The sequence below is a fragment of the Hypanus sabinus genome, chromosome 4 (genome assembly GCF_030144855.1).
Source record: "Hypanus sabinus isolate sHypSab1 chromosome 4, sHypSab1.hap1, whole genome shotgun sequence".
NCBI classification, from domain to species: Eukaryota; Metazoa; Chordata; class Chondrichthyes; order Myliobatiformes; family Dasyatidae; genus Hypanus; species Hypanus sabinus.
The window spans coordinates 135,734,309-135,750,213 of record NC_082709.1 but is presented as its reverse complement, the minus strand read 5'-3'; positions in this window follow the sequence as shown (position 1 = coordinate 135,750,213).

Sequence of the window (15,905 nt, the reverse complement as noted above, 5' to 3'; positions counted from 1 at the left end):
AAATGAGCGTTTTGCTTGTTTGCGATACATGCTCAGTGCTATAGTCGAATATACAGATGTCAGTCCATTTGGAATGGACGAAGCTGAACATCAGTATTCATGGCCATGTCAGCTGCCATTGCAGCTGGCTGATTTTCTGTGACAAGTGTCTGAGCCTCCACTGCAATATTATTTTTTTCCCTGTCACAATGGAACTCAGCCATCATGCCTTGTTCATGTCTTCAAGTTTTTATTGCAGCTGGTTTAGCTTTCCCACATCAGAAAGGGTGGATTTCTTGGTTTGTGCAATGTTCTTCAAAATCTGCAGCTGGACATCACTCTGCTTGCTGATGTCTCAGGCATGTTTGCCACTAATGTCCAATACATCTGGTGAAATTGTCCTTCATGACAAATCTAGATTGATAATAAGATACAAAATTGGCTTGTTATAGGACACAGAATGTAACGGCGGAAGGGTGATCTTCTGGTTGGAATTCTGTGACCATTGTTATCGGGGTGAACTTTTAAGAATGCTTGATATCTGGAGTGTACTGCAGAGGAGATGGTGGAATTAGATACAACTACTATAAGCCATTTATGTGGAGACTAAAGCAAGACAGAGGGTTATGTTTCCAGTGCAGGTAAATACAACTAGTGTAGATGGACAAAAAGGTAGGCTAAAGGCCCATTTCTGTGTAATACATTGAACAATGTGTGAAGCTAATGGTACAGTTCCAAGGAGAATCTGACTCTACTTGAAGTTGACTTTGCCTGTAGAAGTTATTACACATTTTCTGACATTGCATCCATATCCAGGATGCTGCACTGACTCAATCAATGAGTTCTTTCAAATATCACTTGATGATCAGCTGCGTGGCTTCCTGATCCTGCGAGCTGGAAAAATCTCTTTCTTCATTCATCTGCCTCGGAGGAATTTAAGGCTATATCAAAAATCAGCAAGCAATTTTGCTGTGGATTTCATCAACTTTATCTAATCAGGAATGATTTGCAGCAACATTTGGGGACATCTAATATCTCCCCAGGTGTGACTGATATAAAGTTGCAAATGAAATATGTAAACTGGTGTTGGGGCTAGGTGGATAAAACAATAATGTTAATTTGATGAAAACATATGGTATGGATATTTAATGGATCAAATTAGCATATGCTATTTGTGAACTATGATTCTATTGTACTTTTTCCAGCAATGTCCACATTATTGTTGTTGCTTTGTGATTTGTATTTAGACAACTTTGGTTGAATTTAATGTTTAATCTACCATGCCAGTCATCTATTTACACATTATTATAGTTTTTCTTCTAAGATTTTTACAAAATCTGGATTTATATTCCTAGGAGACATTGCTTTGTGAATCCAGAATTGGCTTGCCCACAGAAGGTGGTTGTAGATGGGTCATATTCTACATGGAGGTCAGTCACCAGTGGTGTGCCGCAGGGATCTGTTCTGGGACTCTGATTTTAATAAATGACAGATGAGGAAGTGGAGGGATGGGTTAGTAAATTTGCTGATGACACAAAGGTTGGGGGTGTTGTGGATAATGTGGAGGGCTGTCAGAGGTTACAGCAGGACATTGATAAGATGCAAAACTGGGCTGAGAAGTGGCAGACGGAGTTCAACCCAGATAAGTATGAGGTGGTTCATTTTGGTAGGTCAAATATGATGGCAGAATATAGTATTAATGATGAGACTCTTGGCAGTGTGGATGATCAGAGGGATTTTGGGGTCCAAGTCCCTAGGACACTCAAAGCAACTATGCAGGTTGACCCTGTGGTTAAGAAAGCATATGGTGTATTGGCCCTCATTAATTGTGGGATTGAGTTTAGGAACCAAGAGGTAATGTTGCAGCTATATCGGACCCTGGTCAGACCCCACTTGGAGTAGTGTGCTCAGTTCTGGTCGCCTCACTATAGGACGGATGTGGAAACCCTAGAAAGGGTGTAGAGGAGATTTACAAGGATGTTGCCTGGATTGGGGAGCATGCCTATGAGCATAGGTTGAGTGAACTCATCCTTTTTTCCTTGGAATGATGGAGGATGAGCGGTGACCTGATAGAGGTGTATAAGATGATGAGAGGCATTCATCATGTGGATAGTTGGAGGCTTTTTTCCCAGGGCAGAAAATGCTGACATGAGAAGGCACAGTATTAGGGGGCTTGGAAGTAGGCACAGAGGAGATGCCCGGGGCAAGTTCTTTTTATATAAAACGCAGAGAGTGGTGAGTGCATGGAATGGGCTGCCGGCGATGGTGGTGGAGGCGGATACAATAGGGTCTTTTAAGAGACTCCTGGACAAGTACACGGAGCTCAGCAAAATAGAGGGCTAGGTAATTTTTAAGGTAAGGACACATTTGGCACAGCTTTGTGTGCTGTAGGTTTTCTATATTGTGAACTATTTGGGATAATTTAGTCAATTACTTCTATTTAACTTGTCATTAACTGCTGTGATCAATTTAAATTGAATTTGGCATAGGCTATGAGCTATTCTTTCAGGACATTTGATACTTCCCAAGGAGAAACAAGAATGCTCATTAAGAAACAGAAAGTGCTAGAAACAATTTGAAGGTCAGGCAGCATCTGCAAAGAAAGGAACAGAGTTCATGTTTAAAATTGAAGATGCAACATCTGGCTTAAAACATCAATAATCTTCTTCCTTTTTCCATAAATACTACTTGAACCACTGAGTATTAATTGTGATTTCTGTTTTCATTTTAGATTTTTTTTGCTCTTTGATAAAGCTGATGGTTTTGAAAGAGCATAGGGTACTGCTAACAAATGAAACTTATTATAATTTGCAGAAATTCTTCAAGATGGAAAAATATGTGCTGAATGAAGTTTTGAACAAATATTTCAGTTTGGATCATAGAATGAAAATCATATAAAAGATAACCACACAAAGAGAAAAAAATGTCTACATTGAAACAATGAATTTTAATATTGAACAACACTTATCAATTGTCAAAATGTCAGCCAAATCAAGAATCTCAATGCCAGAATTTAGAAAAAACAGGAATGAGTTTACAAAGTATACAGTATATCTGCATAATTGCTACTTACGCATTGAGGATCATGAGAGCTTTGTAAAACTCATTGAAGTATTGTACAATAATTATTCATACTCTATTCAAAACTAAATCTAATATTATTATAATACCAGCCACAGATCAAATATCAATATATATGCATATTACCTTTTTCTCATTATCTATTTTCCTCCTGTGTGGGCATGTTCAAATCTTGTGCCTTACTTTCATTGATGTTTTTAATTTATATCCGATGTCAACTAATACAAACAGAGTCATAGAGAAGTACAGCACAGAAACAGGCCATTTGTCCCATCTAGTTCATGCTAAAGCCATTTAAATTGCCTGCTCCCATCAACCTGCACTGGGAACTATAGCCCTCCATACCTCTACTATTCATGTACCTACAAAATTTCTACTAAATGTTGAAATCGAGCTCACAGGCTCTGCATGTGCTGGCAGCTTATTCCACACTCACATAACCCACCTTGTGAAGAAGTTTCCCCTCATGTTCCCCTTAAACTTTTCACCTTACTCCCTTAACCAATGACCTCTGGTTGTCATAAGGGGACGGGAGACTGGCCCCGAGTGCAGGACACAGGCACTGAAGTACTAGGGGCAGGACGGGAACAACTAAATGAGAGACAAGACGTGGAAACCGTAGTGTGCGTGAGGGATGTGACGTTCAATGTGATGCTGGGGTTCCGAGAGAGTCTTAAAGTTCAGGCAGGCAAGATCTTGGAGTTCACTGGGTGGGCCGCATAATTCCTAGGCAGGGCCCAGGCCTCCCAGGCAGGAATACAGGGGCCTGAGCAGGTCACGGGGCACCTGGATAGGTTGTGGGGCACAACCCATCAGCAGCAAGGGATGGAAAGGGGCAGAGTCCCCCACTAGACAATGGCAGTCCAGCCAGGCTTGCCCAACAGAGGCAAGGGATAGGAAGGGAACTAGGTCCAGGGTGACTGCCAGACTTACTCAAAGAACTCATCTTTAATGAGGGGAACTCCAAGCCAGGGCAACCAGTGGGCCTGGGCCACTCAGTCCCAGAGCCCCCTATATACATCGCCAGCCAATGGGCATCAGGTGCACCTCATGTCCCAACAAGCCACAATGATCCACAGGCGTGACTAATTGGACTCAAGGGCAAAAGGAGGGACGGCTACAAGACCCAGAGTCCAGAGTCCGTGGACCGGATCAAGACCCGGAATGCAGGCTCCGGACCTGACCATAACACTGGTTGAAGTCTCACCCAATCTTAGTAAAAACATGTTGCTTGCGTTTACCCTATCTATACCTATCATAATTTTGTAAATTTTCTCTGCACTTTTTCAACCTTGTATACATCTTTCATGTAGATAGGTGACCAAAACTGAAAACAATACTCCAAATTAGGCCTCAACTTGGTCTTATACAACTTCAATATACCATCCTATCTCCTGTAATTCAACACTTTGATTTATGAAGGTCAATGAGTCAAAAGCTTTCTTTACAAACCTATCTATATGTAACACCACATTCATTGAATTATGGACCTGTATTCCCAGATCTCTTTGTTCTACCACACTCCTCAGTTCACTGTGTAACACTTAGCCTAATTGGTCCTACCTTGTACTTTGCTGCATTAAATTCCATCTGCCATTCTTCAGCCCATTTTTCTGGCTGTTGTTGAGGGTGATAGCCATGGGTGCACTCAGCACTGACTCCTTAACCCCTTTCTTCTTCCTGACAGTCAGCCAGTTTCCTATGTCCTGCACCTTAGGTTTAACTAACTCTCTATATGTCCTTACTATCACCCTTTCAGACTCCCAAATGTTCTGGAGTTCATCCAGGTTCCAGCTCCAACCTCTTGTTAGAAGCTGCAGCTGGATGCACTTCTCAGAGATGTAATCATCAGGGACACTGGAGGTCTCATTGCCTTCCCACATCCCACAAGAGGAGAATTCAACTATCCTGCCTGGTGCCTTCACTGTCATAACTGAATAAATGTAAAGAAGGGAGGGAGAAAGAACTCTACCTCGAACTTTTCTAATTTGTTTTTTCTGACTGAAGGCTCTCCTTGCTGAAGCCTCGAAACCACTCCGCTAACTCTGCCTACTTCAACAATGGCTACTGTGATGATGGCTGCTGCTCTTGCCCCTGTCCTCCTTTAATTTGTTCTTGCAGATCAATCCTAAACATCGATCGGTCACTGGTCAGATCTCCAAACAAACTGCCACAAGTTGCTGCATTTTATACTCAGTCAGCGGAGCTGAGTGAAATTCCCTCCTTTCAAGCTTCTGTTCTCCTGACTGGTCACTGATCAGAGCTCCAAACAAACTGTTGCGAATTGCTGCCTTTTATATTGGGTCAACGAATCTGAGTGAAATTCCCTGCTCTCAATCCTCTTATCCCCTGATTAGTCACTGGTCAGAGCTCCACGATCAAGTCTTTATGTTCCTTTCACATAGCCACCTGTAGTTTATGCAGCCATGAAGGACATTCAATGTATTAGAATCTATCAATGGTCAATTGCTTTAGAATTGATTGCAAATCGAGAAAATATACAGATACCTGAATCAAATTGAACAATGTATGAAAATCAAATTTTCATTACTCAATGTTTAAAAATTCTTCATAGGCAATTTTCTTAGTGACAAATTAAAAAGATGAGTAACTTTATTTCTTCACACATTTGAATATATATATAAAACTGAATGTAATATTGGGATGTAATGTTAAAATTGTACAAGGCATTGGTGAGGCCGAATTTGGAGTATTGTGTACAGTTCTGGTTACCAAATTATAGGAAAGATGTCAACAAAATAGAGAGAGTACAGAGCAGATTTACAAGAATGTTGCCTGGGTTTCAGCATCTAAGTTACGGGGAAAGATTGAACAAGTTAGGTCTTTATTCTTTGGAGCGTAGGAGGTTGAAGGGGGACTTGATAGGGGTATTTAAACTTATGAGGGGGATAGATAGAGTTGACGTGGATAGGCTTTTTCCATTGAGAATAGGGGAGATTCAAACAAGAGGACACGAGTTGAGAGTTAGGGGGCAAAAGTTTAAGGGTAACACAAGGCGGAATACCACAAGAGTGGTAGCTGTGTGGAACGAGCTTCCAGTAGAAGTGGTAGAGGCAGGTTCGGTGTTGTCATTTAAAGTAAAATTGGATAGGTATATGGACAGGAAAGGAATGGAGGGTTATGGGTTGAGCGCAGGTCAATTGGACTAGGTGAGAGTAAGCGTTTGGCACGGACTAAAAGGGCCAAGGTGGCGTGTTTCTGTGCTGCAATTGTTATATGGTTTTATGGTAATATAACATTAAATAAGAGGTGCAAAGATAGAGGAGGAAAAATAGGTGATATAGTATTCATGAATTCACTCTCCATTCTGAAATCTGATGGTTAGAGGGAAGAAGCTGTTCTTAAAATAGTGAGTATGTGTTTTCAGGGTCCTCTACCTCCTCCCCAATGGTAGCAACGAGAAGATGGATGATGGGTGCTGCCTTTTTGAAGCAACGCATTTTGAAGGAGTCCTTAATGCTGGGGAGACTAGTGCCCATGATAGAGTTGGAGTTCACAACTTGCTTTCCTGCGCAGTGCCACCCATAACCCCCCCTTCAAACCAGACAGTGATGCAGCTAGTTAGAACACTCTCCATGGAACATCTACAGAAATTTACAAGTGTCTGTGATGACATACCAAGTCTCCTCAAACTCCTAATAAAATATAGCCGCTGTTATGCCTTCTTTGTAATTTGGATCGGAAGTTAATAAGCAGTCGTAAAAGAAGATTAATTTGCCGGGCCTATTTGATAGTTCAAGCTGTTGAACATCTGTCAATATAAAGTTCATGATGTTTTATTCGTAGAGCGTCATTTTGCTAACTTGCTTATTAATTGCTAAGTTGTGTCAGTTCTCTAGTAGGTAGGTTGTCAGAGTATCGTGTGGAAACATAGCAATCTATCATAAAATGTGGAGATTGCCTTCTTGACTCGACATTCAAATTGTGCATCTTATTACATACTTCATAAGTGCAATTGACAACATTCAACATATTAGGACAGGCAAGGAAAAAAATTATGCCCTTAAAGAAATAAAACTAGAAATAAATAATTGTATGTGTTGGTATCGCATAATGTAAATGACTGGTAAAAAATTATTTACATGGTGTTGCATTATGTTACTCTTTTTATAAAACTGCAGTATATCCATTTTCTTCAAATTTTATATCTCCTTAAGTCCCTAACACGAAGTAATTTGCAGATGCTTGAAATTCAAGCAACACATACGAAGTGCTGGAGGAACTCAGACCACCTATGGGAAAGAGAAAACAGTCGCTATTTCAGGCCGAGACCTTTCATCAGGACTGGAAAAAAAGATGAAAAGTCAGAGTAAGAAGGTGGAGGGAGGGGAGGACGAAGTACGAGGTGGTAGGTGATAGGTAAAACTGGGAGAGGGGAGGGATAATGTAAAAGAGCTGGAAAGTTCCTAGGTAAAAGAGATAAAAGACTGGAGAAGGGGAATCTGATAGGAGAGGGTAGAAGACCATAGAATAAAGGGAAAAGGGAGGAGTACCAGAGAGAGGGGATGGGCAGGTAAAGAGATAAGGTGAGAGATGGAAACAGGAATGGGGAATTGTGAATGGGGGGGTACAATTACCAGAAGTTCAACGCATTGATGCTCATGTCATCAGGTTGGAGGTTACCCTAGCGGAATATAGGTGTTGTTCCTCCAAGCTGAGTGCAGCCTCATCGCAGCCATGGACTGACATGTTGGAATAGAAATAGGAAATAGAATTGAAATGTGTGGCCATTGACAGATCCTGTTTTTTCTGACAGATGGAATGTAGGTACTCAGCAAAGAGGTCTCTCAGTTTATGTAAGGACTCACCGATATACAGTCCCTAATCCTGCTCCTATCTCTTATGTTCTTATGATATTATAGGAAAGATTCTAGCATGGATAAAGCAGTGGCTGACTGGCAGGAGGCAAAGAGTGGGAATAAAGGGAGTCTTTCTGACTGGCCACTAGTGACTAGTAGTGTTTCACAAGGGTCTGTGTTGGGACCGATTCTTTTTATATTATATGTCAATGCTTTATATGATGGAATTGATAGCTTTGTTGCAAAGTTTGCAGATGTTGTGAAGATAGGTGGAGGGGGAGGTAGTTTTGAGGAAGTAGAGAGACTACAGATGGACAGACAGATTAGGAGAATGGGCAAAGAAGTGGCAGATGGAATACAATATCAGGAAGTGTAGGGTCATGCACATTGGTAGAAGAAATGAAAGGGTTTTCTATTTTCTAAATGGAGAGAGAAAACAAAAACTGAGATGGATAGGGACTTAGAAGTCCTTGTGCAGGATATCCTAAAGATTAATTTGCAGGTTGAGTCTGTGGTGAGGAAGGTAAATGCAATGTTAGCATTCATTTTAAAAGGACTAAAATATAAAAGCAAGTATGTAATGTTGAAATGTTATAAAGCACAGGTGAGGCCTCAGTTGGAATATTGTGAGCAATGTTTGGTCCCTTGTATTAAAAGGAATGTGCTGAAACTGGAGAGGGTTCAAAGGAGGTTCACAAAACTGAATCCAGGATTGAATGGCTTGTCATATGAAGAACACTTGATGGCTCTGGGCCTGTATTCACTGGAATTCAGAAGAATGAGGAGTGACTTCATTGAAACGTGTTGAATGGTGAAAGGTTTTGATAGAGTGGATGTGGAGAGGATGTTTCGTAAGATGGGAGATTCCAAGACCTGAGGACACAGCCTCAGAATAGAGGGGCTTCCTTTTTGAACAGAGATGAGGAGGAATTTCTTTAACCAGCGAGTGGTGAATCTGTGAAATTCTTTGCCTCAAGTGGCTGTGGAGACCGTTTTAATGCATATTTAAGGCAGAAGTTGATAGATACTTGATTGGTCAGGGCATGAAGGGATATGGGGAGAAGGCAGGAGATTGAGGTTGAATGGAAAAATGGATCAGCTATGACAAAATGGTGGAGCAGACTTGATGAGCCAAATGGCTAAATTTGCTCCTATAACTTACGATCTTATATACTTTGTGCTCCCATTTTTCATGAAGTTAAAGAGTTGAAGAAAAGTACAGCACAGAAGCAGGCCATTCATCACAGCTGGTACATGCTGAAACCATTTAAACTGCCTACTCCCATCAGTATGGATAATAGCCCTCCATATTGCTACCATCCATGTACCTATGCAAACTTTGATTAAACATTGAAATCAAGTTTGCATACACCACTTTTGTAGCAGCTCATTTCACACTCTCACACCCCTCTGAGTGAATATGTTTCCCCTTGTGTTCCCTTAAACTTTTCACCTTTTGCCCTTAACCCATGATCTCAGGTTGTGGTCTCACCCAGCTCAGTGGAAAAAGCCTTACTCTATCTATACCCAGTATAATTTTTTATACCTCTGTCAAATGTCCTCTAATCTTCTATGTTCTAAGGAATAAAGTCCCAACCTATTCAAACTTTTCTCATAACTCAGGTCCTCCAGATCCAGCAAAATTCTTGTATTTTCTCTGTACTCTTTCAACCTTATTTACATCTCTGCTGTAGGTAGGTGACCAAAACTGCATGCAATACTTAATCAGCCCATGTCTATTCAAATGCTTATATATCTGATCCTTTAGAATTCCTTCTGTTATGTTACTTCTGTTTAAATATACCATGGGTTAACAATGAATAATCATATTCTAGAAGAATTAGAGAACCTTTATTTATAGTTATAAACAAACATGTCGTAACCCAACCATGTGCTAGAACATTCTAGCAATCCTGTGCATGCTCAGTGCTCTGTCCAATCACGTACTGGCATATCATTGCACATGATAACACCACATCTTCCTTTCCTTAAAAGAAAAACAGTTAACAACATTAATCAAAGCAAATCCATAATTCAACGAGTCTCTATCAGACTCTCTGCGGGTTTACGAACACGAGTAGACCTTCTAAGTAGTACACACAGTTCTTGTGTTTCCTTGTGATGCACCATCAATAACTCACACTGAGACGTAAGGCGAGATATCGGCTTTTATTGACTGGAAGAAGGAACCAGGAGTGAGTGTCTATCATACTATGACCTGGAGACTGAGGCCGAGCGTCAGGCCTCAGATCGCCTTTATACAGGGGCCTGTGGGAGGAGCCACAGGAGCAGTCAGCAGGGGGCGTGTCCAGACAGGCACATAGTTCACCACATTCACCCCCCCTTTGTTTGAAAGAGTCCCCATGTGGCGAAGTTTCTTACAAGTCAAGTCTATCAGGTGGTCGAATCTGTCGCTGCGATCTACGTAGCACCGGCTGTGATCGCATGGATGCCGGCGACATTGGTGATTGCACAGGAGACGGAGGTTGTGCTGGTTCCAGCCCACTAGGCGCCGGTGATACCTCACGCATGTGCGAGGCGCCTGGTATAAATGCGTACGAAACGCCCGGTATACAAGTGTCGTGAGGAGTCTGTGTAGGGCCTGGTGAGTACGGCGTCACCTCTGGTGCAGGGTTCATAGTTACCGGAGAGCCTTCAGGGTAGTGGTCTGCTGCACCTGCGGGTGCCAGGTCGCGGATGGAGACCGTGTCCTCCCGCCCATCAGGTAAGACCACGTAAGCATACTGGGGGTTGGCATGTAGAAGGTGAACCCTCTCTACCAGCGGGGAGTATTTATTGCTCCTCACATGTTTCCGGAGCAGCACTGGCCCCGGGGACGTCAGCCAAACTGGTAGGGTGGTCCCAGTGACAGACTTCCTGGGAATAGAGAATAGGCGTTCGTGAGGGGTGGCATTGGTGGACGTACATAACAGAGAGCGGATAGAGTGCAGTGCCTCAGGGAGGACCTCCTGCCATCGAGAGACCGGCAACCCTTTTGACTTAAGGGCTAAAAGTGTGGCCTTCCACACTGTGGCATTCTCCCGCTCCACCTGGCCATTACCCCGGGGATTATAACTCGTGGTCCAACTGGTAGCAATGCCCCTAGCTAGCAAGTACTGGCGCAGCTCCTCACTCATAAAGGAGGACCCTCTATCACTGTGGATATAGCAGGGATACCCAAACAGAGTGAAGAGCTGGCGCAGGGCTTTTATGACGGACGTGGCAGTGGTGTCGGGGCAGGGGATGGCAAAGGGGAACCGTGAGTACTCGTCGATAACACTGAGAAAATAGACATTGCGGTCAGTGGAGGGAAGGGGGCCCTTAAAGTCAACACTCAGTCGTTCAAAAGGGCGGGTGGCCTTGACAAGTTGTGCCGTGTCAGGACGGTAGAAGTGCGGTTTGCACTCAGCACAAATTTGGCAGTCCCTGGTCATCGTCCTGATGTCCTCCAGGGAGTATGGCAGGTTCCGAGCTTTCACAAAATGGTAAAATCGGGTGACCCCCGGATGGCAAAGTTGTGCATGAAGGGTGTACAGCTGGTCGAGCTGTGTGCTAGCACATGTTCCCCGGGATAGGGCATCAGGGGGCTCATTGAGTCTGCCAGGCCGGTACAGGATATCATAGGTGTAGGTGGAGAGTTCTATTCTCCACCGCAAAATCTTATCATTTTTGATTTTGCCCCGCTGTTGGTTGCTGAACAGGAACGCAACCGAGCACTGGTCGGTCAGCAAGGTGAACCTTTTGCCAGCAAGATAGTGCCTCCAGTGCCTAACAGCCTCCACTATGGCCTGGGCTTCTTTCTCCACTGCGGAGTGCCGAATTTCAGAGCCTTGGAGGGTGCGAGAAAAGAATGCTACTGGTCTGCCTTCCTGATTGAGGGTAGCAGCCAGAGCAAAATTGGAGGCATCACACTCCACTTGGAAGGGAGCGGTCTCGTCCACGGCATGCATCGTAGCTTTGGCAATGTCCTCTTTAATGCAGCTGAAGGCCGCGCGGGCCTCAGCAGAGAGGGGAAACGAGGTAGACTTGACCAGGGGGCGTGCCTTGTCTGCGTAATGGGGGACCCATTGGGCGTAATAGGAAAAAAAACCCAGGCACCGTCTGAGGGCCTTGAGAGTGGTGGGAAGAGGGAGTTCTAACAGGGGGCGCATACGTTCGGGCTCAGGGCCAATAACCCTGTTTTCCACGACATACCCAAGTATAGCAAGGCGGGTGGTTCCAAACACACACTTGTCCCTGTTATAAGTAAGGTTCAGAGCTGCGGCCACTTGGAGAAATCATTGGAGGTTGGCGTCGTGATCTGGCCTGTCGTGACCACAGATGGTGATGTTATCCAGATAGGGAAATGTGGCCTGCAGTTGGTACTGGTCCACCATCCGGTCCATTTCCCTCTGGAAGACAGAGACACCATTCGTGACACCGAAAGGGACGCGCAGGAAGTGATAGAGCCTGCCGCCCGCCTCGAAGGTGGTGTAGGAGCAGTCCTCTGGGCAGATGGGGAGCTGGTGATAAGCGGATTTCAGATCTATTGTCGAGTACACCTTGTACTGAGCAATCTGGTTGACCATATCCGTGATGCGGGGTAGGGGGTACGCGTCAAGCTGCGTAAACCTATTGATGGTTTGACTCTGGTCCACCACCATCCTATTTTTCTGCCCAGTCCGAACAACAACCACCTGGGCCCTCCAAGGGCTTGAGCTTGGCTCAATGATCCCCTCCCTAAGCAGCCGCTGCACCTCCGACTGAATGAAGGCCCTGTCCCCCGCGCTGTACCTCCTGCTTTTAGTTGCCACAGGCTTACAGTCAGGGGTCAGGTTGGCGAACAGCGGTGGCGGAGGGACCTTGAGAGTGGAGAGGCTGCAAGTGGTGTCGGTAGCGCAGCTGTCGGCCTGGTTCTGGATGGGATGTGTGGGCCCGTGTGGTGTGTGGTCAGTAGCGGGGTATGTGAAGAAGTCCCACAAAACAGGATTCCTGACAGTGAGTGGTGGGAGGGGCCCGTCGTATACCATAGTCACACTTTCGAGATGGCTCTGGAAGTCCAGCCCCAATAGCACAGGTGCACACAGTTTAGGCATGACCAGTAGCTCAAAGTTCCGATATTCTGTGCCTTGCACCACCAATGTCGCTACACAACCCGCCCGGATGTCTGCGGAATGCGACCCAGAAGCCAAATGGAACCTCCGACTTACTGGCCACGTTGCGAGTCCGCAGCGTTGCACTGTGTCCGGGTGAATAAAACTCCCAGTGCTGCCTGTGTCAAACAGGCATCTAGTCCTGTGCCCCTCCACCCGGATGTCCATCATGGACCTTGCAAGCTGGTGTGGGGCGCTTTGGTCGAGAGTTACCGTGGCCAGAGTTGAATCGCCATCGGGGTACCCGGTAAGCATCGGAGGGCCGGGGGCGGGGCATGCTGATGTCGACAAAGATGGCCGCTCACATCCGGGGTACTCGGTCAGCATCCGAGGGTCGGAGGCGGGGCTTGCTGACGCTGACAAAGATGGCCGCTCACATCCGGGGTACCCGGTAAGCATCGGAGGGTCGGGGGCGGGGCGTGCTGACGTCGACAAAGATGGCCGCCCACATCCGGGCATGCAAGATGGCGGCCCCCACGTTTCACCCGCAGCGCCGCACTCCGCTCGAGGTTGAGACTTACAGACCTTGGTGAAGTGGCCCCGCTTTCCGCAGCTGGAGCAGGTCGCTTCTCACGCTGGACAGCATTGTCGAGGGTGTTTTTTATGGCCGCAGAAATAACACACGGGCTTCTGACGGGCCACAGCCATGGTCAGGGTTGGGGAGCTCGTGGAATCGCGACTGGCAGCGGCGTTGGCGAATTCACTCCCGGGAGCCGGCGGTGGCGGGGTCTGAGGTGTCCACGGAACCGGCGGGGAATCGCGCGACTGGACAGCGTCAGCATTATGCAAAGCAGCTTCTAGAGCGTTGGCCTTCTCTATCGCCGAGAGTAAGGTAAGGTCGGCATTTTCCAGCAGCCGCTGGCGCATGTACACTGACCTCAGTCCCGTCACAAAGGCATCTCGCACCAGCAGCTCTGCATGCTGTTCTGCCATGAGCGTCTTGCAGTCACAAGGTCGGACGAGTGTCTGTAGTGCTCGGAGAAACTCAGTGCACGATTCGCCAGGCCGCTGTTGCCAGGTAGCTAAACGATGTCTTGCGTAGACGGTGTTCACCAGCCGCAGGTACTGTCTTTTGAGGGCGTCCAATGCCCCATCGTAGGTCGGCAGGTCCCGGATAATGGAGTAAACTTTGGGGGTGACCCTCGAGAGTAGGATTCTGTGCATAACGGCGGGTTCAGTTGCACGAACCTCCTCCAAGTACGATTGGAAGCATGCAAGCCAGTGTTCAAAAGCGAGAGCTGCGTCAGGGTCTTGAGGGTCCAAATCCAACCTTTCCGGACGCAAAACGGTTTCCATGTTTTAAAACTTCCAGTCAATAAAATTGATGCACCATTAATAACTCACACTGAGACGTAAGGCGAGATATCGGCTTTTATTGACTGGAAGAAGGAACCAGGAGTGAGTGTCCATCACACTATGACCTGGAGACTGAGGCCGAGCGTCAGGCCTCAGATCGCCTTTATACAGGGGCCTGTGGGAGAAGCCACAGGAGCAGTCAGCAGGGGGCGTGTCCAGACAGGCACATAGTTCACCACACCTTGTTAATATTTACATGTTTTGTCTCGTCTTCATCAGATAACTGAATCTCTGAAGTTAGCTCTTTCTTGAGGTCTTTGGACTTTCTTCTTAACACTGCTCCCTCTTCTGTTTGGACCATGTATGATCTGGGTTGTACTTCTTCAGATACTGTAGCTTTCTCTGTCCATGTGTTCATTTTGTCTTGTATCCTCACTTCATCTCCTTGTTGCAGTTCAGGTAATGGACAAGAAAGTCTATCAAAATATATTTTCTGCTTTGCTTTGTGTTCATCTTTCCATCTTTTCACTTGTTCACCTCCCTCTGTTTTCAGAAGGCTCTCATTTATTGGCAGATTAGATCTTAAACATCGCCCCATCAAGAGCTGAGCAGGTGAAAATCCACCTTAGAAACATAGGAACATAGAAAATAGGTTCAGGAGTAGGCCATTTGGCCATTCAAGCCTGCACCGTCATTCAGTATGATCATGGCTGATCATCCAACTCAGAACCCTGTACCTCCTTTCTCTCCATACCCCCGATCCCTTTAGCCACAAGGGCCATATCTAACTTCCTCTTAAATATAGCCAATGAACCGGCCTCAACTGTTTCCTGTGGCAGAGAATTTCACAGATTCGCCACTCTCTGTGTGAAGCAGTTTTTCCTCATCTCGGTCCTAAAAAGCTTCCCCTTTATCCTTAAACTGTGACCCCTCGTTCTGGACTTCCCAACATTGGAAACAATCTTCCTGCATCTAGCCTGTCCAATCCCTTTAGAATTTTATATGTTTCAATAAGATCCCCCCTCAATCTTCTAAATTCCAGTGAGTATAAGCCTAGTCGATCCAGTCTTTCTTCATATGAAAGTCCTGCCATCCCAGGAATCAATCTGGTGAACCTTCTCTGTACTCCGTCTATGGCAAGAACGTCTTTCCTCAGATTAGGGGACCAAAACTGCACACAATATTCTAGGTGTGGTCTCACCAAGGCCTTGTACAACTGCAGTAGAACCTCCCTGCTCCTGGACCCAAATCCTTTTGCTATGAATGCCAACATACTATTTGCCTTTTTCACTGCCTGCTGTACCTGCATGCCCACCTTCAATGACTGGTGTACAATGACACCCAGGTCTTGTTGCATCTCCCCTTTTCCTAATCGGCCACCGTTCAGATAATAATCTGTTTTCCTGTTCTTGCAACCAAAGTGGATAACCTCACATTTATCCACATTAAATTGCATCTGCCATGAATTTGCCCACTCACCTAACCTATCCAAGTCACCCTGCATCCTCTTAGCATCCTCCTCACAGCTAACACCGCCACCCAGCTTCATGTCATCCGCAAACTTGGAGATGCAGCATTTCATTCCCTCGTCTAAATC